Below are 10,848 nucleotides of genomic sequence, written 5' to 3'. Positions count from 1 at the left end.
AATATACTTCCTGTATTTGCCGAACACACAAACTGCTGATGTTCAAGTCGAACTCTTGTTCAACTCGAACATCGAGCCCAACACTATTCTCCAATCTTTGCTTTCCTACAGATCAAATTCTTTAATATTGGACACACTTCGAAGTGGGTTGGATGTTTGCATCCTCCACATTAGCAATGTGGTTTCACCCAGTGCTGTAACTATGTGCGAGGTTGACCCATACTTCAACCATACAGAGGCCTCGTCTCTCTAATCTCCATCTCAGAGACAACTGCTCTAGTGATACAGAAAAACAATTGTTTTCACAGCAACTGAATAAAGGTTCCCAAACTATATACATTTCACATGAAAACAGGTCTGAGAGAAGTTTGTTGGTTGCCATTGCTGACATCTTCTAGAATAGCCAGTTGCCTTTCTGCCATACTGATCAAATGTCCTCCATATTTTTGGAATCAGAGAATGATTTCCATTACTGCACCTGATGCCAGATCAGATGCCAGTATTGACATAATTGTGGACACTGGAATGGCAGGAGGTGATACGTAGCCATCAAGAGGAAGAAAGGTGTGTGTGTGTGTGTGTGTGTGTGTATATATATATATATGCATATATACACACACACTGTATATAGCATAAAACAAAATGGACACTGATAAATAATCCTATCTATCTAGATATATATGCATAAATATATACATGTATATATATATATAAAAATATATACACTAGAGCTGCAGCTAACGATTATTTTCAAAATCGATTAGTTAGCCGATTATTAAGTTAGATTAATCGGATAAACTATAAAATAAAGTTTAAAGCATGGCTCCAGTGATAGGACTACTAGTTTGTATTAAAGGTTGTAGTCCATCACAGGAGCAAGCTTGGACCGGTGGAAGTAAAAAAGAAAAAAAGATAGTGTGGTGTGCAATATAGTGAAATGGAAAGTGTAAAATTATACAGCAATGCATGCAGAATGGCAACGGCTATAGAGGACTACAAAACCCAGCAAAAGCACATTATACAGCACAATGCAGAATACCGCCAGCTATAGAGGAATACAACAAATCCCAGCAATAGTACATAATAGCTGGCGGCATTCTGCATTGCGCTGTATAATGTACTATTGCTGGGTTTTGTAGTCCTCTATAGCTGGTGGTATTTAGCATTGTACCACTTTATAATGTATTATTGCTGGGATTTGTTGTACTCCTCTATAGCTGGTGGTATTCTGCATTGCGCTGTATAATGTATTATTGCTGGGACTTGTAGTCCTCTATACAGCGCAATGCAGAATATCACCAGCTATAGAGGAGTACAACAAATCCCAGCAATACATTATACATACAGTGTATAATGTATTGCTGGGATTTGTATTCCTATGTATAATATACAGCACAATGTACCATCAGCTATAGAGAAATACAAATCCCAGCAATACATTATAGAGCACCATGTGTGGGAAAGTGCAGTCTTCCAGCAACGTGCTTCTGAGATCGGACCTGTCTATCAGCAGCTGTCATACCCCCACACCTGCTCCTCTTTACTACATCTCCCCGCGTCCCTGTGCCGATCGTGGATGTGGATGGGCAGGAAATGTGAGGCGGGGAGGAGGTGCGACGTGTGGAGCGTGGATGCGAGCGGGTCTGGCAGCGGCGAGCGTGAGGTGGGGAGGAGGTGCGGTGCACAGCGTGTGGAGCTGTGAACAGGGCCAACTGATCAGAAGCCGATTAATCGATTATTGAAAAAGTTGACAACTTTTTCAATAATCGATTATGTCGATTAGTTGTTGCAGCCCTAATATACACATAACATTCATATCAACCATAACATTATGACCACTGAGAGGTGAAGTGAATAACATTGATTATCTCATTACAATGGCACCTGAAAGTGGGTGGGATATGTTAGGCAGCAAGTGAACATTTTGACCCTGAAGTTGATGTGTTGGAAGTAGAAAAAATGGGCAAGTGTAAAGATTTGAGCAACTTTGACAAGGGACAAATTGTGATAGCCAGACAACTGGGTCAGAACAACTCCATATCTGCAGCTCTTGTGGGACGTTACCAGTCTGTAGTGGTCAGGACCTACCAAAAGTTGTCCAAGAAAGAAAATCCAATGAATCAGGGACAGGATTATGGGCAGCCAAGGCTCATTAATGCCTGTAGGGAGCAAAGGCTGACCTGTGTAGTCCGATCCAAGAGAAGAGTTACTGTAGCTCAGATTGCATAAAAAGGTGATGCTGCTGGGAAACCTTGGGTCCTGCCATTCATGTTGATGTTACTTTGATACGTACCACCTACCTAAACATTGTTGCTGACCAAATACACCCCTTCATGGAAACGATATTCCCAGATGACAATGGCCTCTTTCAGCAGAATAATGTTAACTACCACACTGCAAAAACGGTTCAAGAATTGTTGGAGGAACACAATAATGAGTTTGAGGTGCGGACGTGGCCTCCAAATACTTCAGATATCCAAATTCAATTGAGCATCTGTGGGATGTGCTGGAAAAACAAGTCCAATCCATGGAGGCCCCACCTCGCAACTTACAGGACTTAAAGGATCTGCTACAGATAGTTTGATGCCAGATACCACACCATACCTTCAGAGGTCTATTGGAGTCATGCCTCGATGGGTCTGGGCTGTTTAGGCAGCAAAAGGGGGACCTACTTAATATAAGCCAGGTAGTCATAATGTTATATATGTTTTTAGTTATTTTGCCGTCTGGAGACGGCAACCCGCCAATGCTGCAGTGCCGTCCGTCCGTTTTTTTACTACGGGCGGACGGCAAGTGGTTAAGTAAGCCGGCACTGAATACTCAGATTCTTTCATTAGCCACAACATGACTGGTTCTCTTTAATGTTTGGTCACCAGGACAGGTTGTGCTTTAAATTTCCAGGCAAAGACCTACCCACTCTGATCTTTCTTTACCACTCCACTCTCAGCAACTGTAAACAATGACCTTCTGATGCTTATTTTAATGCACCTAACTCCACTGTTCATGTCCCTCTATGGCGCAACTTCAGGTAATGACACCTGCTGGATCCAGCGTTGTCTGTGCCCTTCACATAAGAAACATTAAAGCTCCAGGTCTTTTTTCAGCAGCTGAGTTCCTCTCCTAGCAGTGACTCCGCAGATGCCCATCCTTCTAATCTTTCATGTAACCGCAGAGCAAATACTCTGTGAGGAAGGATAAGGGAAGTTTAGTGGCTGAGAAAATGACTTGAAAGATTTCAGTGGTTTTGTTGTAAATTTTTGAGGCTGAAAGGTTCCACAGTGCCTGCAGCTACAGAGATCAGCAATTCCTTGTTAAGAATATGTAAATACTGAAATGCCCATAGCCTTACCACAGATGTACTTTAAAAGGTAGACATTTAGGCATCTCCAACAGTTAGCACTATTGTAGTGAGCATTTAAACATTGGTAATATACTTGCCCTTTGTGATAAACATCTAAATGGATGCCAGAGATTCATGCTTTTCGTTCAGGGGCTGCTGTGGATTATAAGAAGCAGAACCTCCCACTTAGCACTTGTATTCAGGAGCTCACTGGTATGACGTGTTTCAGTACATATGGAACAGAAGCAACAAAGCTAAAAACTCTTTCCAACGTACTGCATATAATTATCCAGGAGAAGATATTTTTTACTAACAGAAGTTTTAGTTGAACCAACTTGGCAGTGGCACAGGGATGTTTTGTGGGAATTATGTTGATACAATAGTTGTCAAAGTGCTCTCTGATAGAGTTAACAGTTTACATTGAATTAGAGATCGGTCCTCAGTCTAAGGGACTGTTCACAAGGGAGATTTTATGAGAGTATTCTAATTCACAGCTATCTGTGATGTCATCCGGAGACTAAAGACTCCCAGCCAATTATAGGGTAATAACACATTCCTCATGGTGTGTTGGGATGCAGGAGAAAAGAAAAACTGGTTTTCCCATTATGTAACTGTTCCTTTGTACTCTGTGTGCTTGTATCCCTTCATTTGGAGGTCTAATATTCTCCAAAAACAACAAACAATCTGCTGTAACTTGGTTATCATAAAAGAGCTGACCAAGCCGATCAGCATGAATGTTACATGAACTAAACCATTTGGTATTACATTGCGTTCTAGATCCTAGAAAAGAGGTCCTCACACAGATGACGCCATTGTTTGACCAGTTTGTACTGTTCATAGATATATTGCTTAGCACTTTCAGAGTGGATTATCACTGATTAACTTACATTGGAATCATTACATGGCGGAAGTTGTAACAACTAATGATCAAAACAGCTTGTTGCCTTAGCCGCTCAGTATGTGATCATTTTGAAGCCACAATAAACCCAAGCAGCCATATTGGAGGGTTGGGCTTCTGGAACTCTATAAGAAATGGCTGGGAGTGATAATCTGCATATTGGATTGTATTATAAGGTAGAGAGACCCATGACCAGATAGTCAAAAAGGTACACGGCAGGATTGTCTTCTATCTGCAATATTATTTATTCTGGCACTAGATCTCCTGGTGATTGCGATTAGGGAAAATCAGGACATTGCGGGAGTCTCCAGCGCCAGGCACCATTATAAGAAATCTTTTTTGTGGGCAAAGCCCTTTAAACTTTTACTAATCCAGTCATCGCCCTTATGTAGCTCTGCTAAACCCTCAATCAGTTTTCCCCGTTCTCAGAGTTAAGCAGACCAAATGTACAGCCCTAAATATTACTGTCTTTGGACACAGTCACCCACGTCCAATCCCCCTTGCTGTACTGGACGACTTTGGCTCTGGATTGTTTGGGGGTGAAACTCGGTACTCCTGTCTCTTTTCTGCGGATCAATATTATCTATTACAGTTTCTATCCAGGCTATTGCAAACCTGTAACTTTCCCGTACTTTACTTAAAAGGCTGTAAAAATGCTGTGACGATCACCCTTCTCCCCAAGATTTTATATTTCCAAACATTACCGGTTCAGCTCCCTACTTCTACTTGCACCTGCTCAAAAAACTGACCTTTTCTTTCATTTGGGCACACAAAAGACCCAGAATGCCACATCCTCCACACACACACACACACACACACAGACACACAGACACACACAGATTACAAGAGGGCCTCGGCCTCCCCAGTATAGAGAAACACTACAAAGTGGTTCAGATTTCATAACTTTTTTTTTTTTTTTACTGCAGACCACCAGACACAACCCACTCTGGGTCTTTCTGAAATACAACTGCTTTACTTAAATAACCTGACTCAGGAAAAAACACATTGGCTGCCACTGCTGACAAAAAAAATAGCCTTATTTTTTTTCCAAGTTGTGGTCTAGAACACGTATGTAGGCATTTAAGTCTGAATTCCTGATCTGCATAATTGTCCTGGACCAGTAATGCAGCCATAGTGTAAGAACTGAAGGTGTTGTGTCTGCTTTGCAGTCAGTCTGGTTGTCAAATGTAGGTCAAGTTGAAAGGGTTGCTGCTTTGATATAGTGGTGAAGACATTACCACAAGTATATATATTCGTCAAAAGCACCAGATCAAAATAGACATAAAAATGTGTAGAAATGTCATGGTAGTAAAAAATAAAAAATGAAGAAAAAAAGGAGGGTTTGACTATTGATTTTTTTTGGGAATAGAGAACTACCTACCTATTTGGATTTGCACTCAGAATACATTATTTGGACTCCTATAGTGTAAGCACAATAGCCAGGCTGCCAGTATTTTGAGAAACTTCCTTTAATGCCAAAGCTGCCATTTTCTGCTCTTTCAATTGAATAGTTTCTACATTCCCACGCAAAGACAGACCACAAAAAAAGTCCATTCACATAGTTTATTTGAAAACCTCAAACCATTTAGAGTAACAAATAAATAAACCGAAAAACAACATAACCCAAAAGTGACATTTGCTTCAAATCCCAGCAGAGGAGAAGTCAGCCTACCTGTACATTATACCACCACTGCCAAGTCTGCCAGTGCCTGGGCTCAGCTACTAACAAGAGAAAGTTTACACTTCAACAGAACAAGGCGTCAAACAAAAATCACATTTATGTAGTACACAAATATTAGGAAGATGGTGTTCTATACAAAAGCTTTATTGATTTCTTAGAAAGAGACATCACAAAAGGACCCCTTTTTTAATCCAAAATGCCACCCTCAATGCCATTTACCAGGAAAGCAAAATTGCTTCATAGAAGCATAAGAATATCACAATAGAAGAATAGACTAGATTATATTTCAGGTGCACTGCCAACATAACGTAGACGGACAGATTGGAATTGGAGCCATTAAATGATGTACATTGAGGAAGATAGGATGATCTGGAAAATAAAGATGCAACATTGATGGCCATTTATCATAAGATGCAAAATTATAAATGATTTTATTACTGCTAAAAGGCTTCAGTGCACCAAAACATTGTTTACTGCTAATTTTTATACTTTGAGACAATTTAATTGCAAAAGCCCACATATCTCCACCTACTAAACCCTGATATTGTCTACTTCTTCATTTAAAGCGACAAGTGTGTGTACAAAAGGCCTGTTTGTTTAGACAGCAGAACTACACAGTGTTGGTTACTGTGCTGCATACGGGCCGGCACATAACTACAGTGTCCATGAGTGGAAGTGTGCTCCATTTACTGTACATTTCACTATAGAGATCACTGATCTGTACTATGACTGCAGAAGGCAGAACACACTATTCTTTTTACATGTATGCACAATCATTACTAGTGTTGGCTATGAGATAAATGTAACAATATATACATTACCAACACCAGCAGTCCATGCAGACAAAAGTGATCTTTATAGATATACCTGTATGTGTACTCAAGCATTCATGTGAAATCCAAATTATAGATATACCTGTACATGTATTTAAAAGGAGATCTATGAGGCAAGTGATTTCCACTCATCCTCATAGTTAGAGCCGAACTGTGACAAAGAAGCTGTGACAGCTCGGCTCTATTGATCAGGAAGTGAGCAGAAACATGTCGCCGAATCCGCTCACTTCTGCATCATCTCCCTACAGTGAGTGGTGACTCTCATTCTCCCCTCCAGCGCCGAGTGGAGGAACTAACAGGGGAGGGGGTGGGCCCAGCCTCTAGATAGGCAGAGCCAGCTGTCATTCACACAGATGGGTGGATCTCGACAGTAATGTCGCGATCCGTCCCGACTGCGGCGCTCACAGTATATACTGAGCTTTGGGTCACAGGAGGAGGTTAGTATCTATACTCCCGTGACCCTAAAGAGAACTATGGGGAAAAACACTTAACCCATAGTTCTCTTGAGCATTCATGTGAAATCCGAATTATAGATATACCTGTACATGTATTTAAGCACTCGTGAAATCTGAAAATGTAACTGAATTGCAATCTGGAAATACTTCTACACTTACACAAGTATAAGTAGTAATGACTATGCTCCTGGTTAACGCCTAAAACTGGCTGAATATCGATAACCAGCATGCAAAAGGATTCTAGTGTGCTTTCATCTCTTTTCAGTTACAGGTACAACAGCTGAAAAAACACAAAAAGCACACATTGTTCTGAATATACCACTTCATAAAAATAATCAGTCTCCCATTGATGCAGAGGACAGGCATTTACAAGTATCCCAGGCCTTTTCTTAAAGTCCATAGTAAAAAAATATTAAAAGCATTAGGGTGTTCCTTAGCACAAAACATTTTAAAATAAGTACGACTAATCAAGATTTTCAGATCAACAAGTGATATGAGTAACTGCAGGGATACTTTTGACAACTTTAACGCAAACCTGTGCTTTGACCATACAGGCCAAAGAAACAGGTTCACGTTAAATTCACCCCTTGTAGCTGATTATACTCTCTTTCCCTTCATTTCCCCCACCGTTTCTTGGCAGTGAGGGAAGGAAGCCCTGTGTAGAGAAGGGAGACAAGTATGTTTAGTTGGTGGGGCTGGCATTATAGTAAACCTGTTGCTCCGATTGGGTAAAGCATAGGTTCACTTTAAAGGGAATTCCGGTCTGTAAAGTAAACTCCATATACTAGTTTGAGTATATTTGTTGTATATATTTTACCCAATTAACTAGGTTAATTATGGGGTTTCCACATTGCTTGGAAGGCAAGCATACATTAGATATGGGCAATCAATGTACAAAAAAGTGAGGGGGCAATTTGAAGATATTTGTTGAAATAAAGGAGTGCACAATATATACAAAATTAGGAAACTCTGCCCTACAATACTTGGCAAAAGGTGTGAATCCCGACTGACCTTCTTATAGATCCAACTCCAAGAAAGGGTCCTATTAGTAGCCAAAAATGGATATAGCAGGTAGCTTGAATAAGATTTAAATGGGCTCTGGGGGTGGTCAGCCTACTTATTCTCTCTAATTTTCATGAGGCTGCCCTGTTAGCTAATGGCTAGGCGTGTCTGCCTCCCAAAGTCTAATACATCACCAGTCCAATTCAGTCTTCCCCGGCAGGTTGGAACCTGATCGGTAGTTTAATGGAGTGTATACAGAGCAAGGAGCTTCTAGTGTTAGGGAATCTCTCCTGCATTAAAACAAGTGGGATAAGGGGTTTTCCTGATGACTCTAAAAAGGGAGTGCACCCTGAGCCGATAAGTTGCTTTCTTTATATACATTTTAAAACCTAACATTTTAGTACTGTTACCCCTTAACCCCCTCCCCAGCACCCTCAAAGTCTTAAGCTGCCCATAAACCAGCAAAATTTATTTTGAAAGTTTTTAATTCAGAACATTCATTTGACTTTCTAATGGTTAGTGGGGGGTCTAACTGACATTAGTTTTTGACCATCGTAATGAGGAAAATTGAAGGAGCAGGATGACATTTTTTTTTCATTTTTCTTCTCTGAGCAAACAAAATTATTGTTCAAGAAAAATCATAAATACTGCAACCAACATGTGTTAGGCGCAAAAGAAACCGGTTTAATATCTAGGATTCTGTTCAAGTAGCAGGTCTGGATGAAATGTATAAGGCCTTGTCAATTCGTTGACTCAATGATGGCAATATCGAATGTTCCGACAAACAATTTCGAATGGAATTCTAACCAGTGCATGACCAGATTTACACTTACCTTCCCTGCTCCTCTGAGATCTGTGTGAGGGGAGCTGTATAACTTCAACTTCCTGAGTCCCTCAACTAGATGATCTTCCATGCATGAGTGATGATCTCAATCCCTTTCTATGGAAAGGCCTTTCGTCACACCAGAGGATGACAGATGGAGCACGAAGCATGTATACAAGAACCCAGCTGGGATAAATTTGAAGCAGCAACTATAACACTTAGGAAGTGGATGGACTTTTTAAAGGATCTCTGTACTAACATTACAATTATTCAATTTTCACAACAGAGTACATTTATTTGCAGCAGACTAAGATAGGAGGGACATTTAAAAAAAACAACACATTTTTAGCTAAAAGATATGGAAAGCCCCACATGCCAGTTCTCAGAATATTCACTAGAAAATGCTCTTAAACAGGTGTAGATTACATCAGTGTCTGGAAATCTCAAAGCCCAGCTTCAGCCAAAACATTTTTTTCCCCTTAATTTTAATTTCGTTTTGAAAAATTGAGAAAAAGGTTAAAAAAAACAAAAAAAACCTCTGTTAAATTTCTGGGTCCCCCTGTGAGAGAATTCTCCTAGCTTCCAAACAAAATTTATGGGAACCAGAACAAGTGATGCTAAACCCCCAACAGGAACACAGACAGCAATAAGAACAAATATCATTGAAGAGTGAAGGTGTTTTACAACCTATGTAAGGATTAAATTGCTGTCTGCTTCCCCAAGAAGAATATTTACTATCACTTCCATTTAAGTAAGGTTTTAGGACAGGAAGAGAAGAAAGCTCCTTATCCTGGGCATAGCACTTAAACATGGACAAGTTCCAGACCTTTTTTCAGCTGGTGTTGGCATTTAAAATCCATGTTTAGGCAAATTGCTCTTATGTACACATGGACGAACTGTTCACCCATGGATGGGCTTTTGCCACCAGCAAGCAGCCAAAAAAAATACAAAACCTACAGAATATAATCTGCTGCATGTGAAAGACAAGAAATGTGTAAGAAAAGTAGGCAACATGTTTTCCCCTTACAACACACAGTACAAGGCAAATACATAGAAAATATGAAACAAGATAGACAAGAAAGTTTTGGGGAGACCTTCTACACAGACTTTGGTTGTAACTTTCAGAAAATAAATGTGAACATAACAGATTATCTTTACTTGAAAATATAGAAGAGCTTTGAAAATGAAGCTGTACATAAATAATTTAATGGAGTGTATATACAATTTCATTTACAGCATGTTAGCTGTACAATGGTTTGGCGCAGTAATATGCTGGCCGGATATTATTACAAAGTACTGGGTTACTGGGTAACGGAACAAATGTGTCATCTATGTAAATGGTAACAGCTAATGAGCCTGCCAATCAGAGTCCACAGATATTGACTGGAGTTGGAATGAAAGAAAGTCTAGTTGGCTAATTAAATATCACAGATCAGGGGTTTTGGCATGCATGTAACCTGTATCTACCAATCAGAAATCAGCTTGCAGCTGCTTAGAGTGGGCAGACTAAGCTGATATTTGGGTTATTTCACGACAGTCCAGTCAGCACTTAATTGGTATTTAGGCTCAGAGAAAAGTAGTAAAATCAATGTCCTCGCCCCAAATAATTCATGAGGGTAGGTACCCCACACTGAAGGCAGCCATTTTGTTGGTAGAGCCAATCAAGTCATTACAAACTACTTACAAAACACAACAGTCTTAAAAATGAATTGTCCCATTATATAACCATCATAAATAACTCACTGGCCCACCGTAAAGCAGCCCTAAAAAATCAACATACAAACATGCATTGGCGACTTAATAATATAGCCACAAG

The sequence above is a fragment of the Nanorana parkeri genome, unplaced genomic scaffold (genome assembly GCF_000935625.1).
Source record: "Nanorana parkeri isolate BGI_ZX_2015 unplaced genomic scaffold, ASM93562v1 scaffold2420, whole genome shotgun sequence".
NCBI lineage: Eukaryota > Metazoa > Chordata > Amphibia > Anura > Dicroglossidae > Nanorana > Nanorana parkeri.
This window is presented reverse-complemented; position numbering follows the sequence as displayed.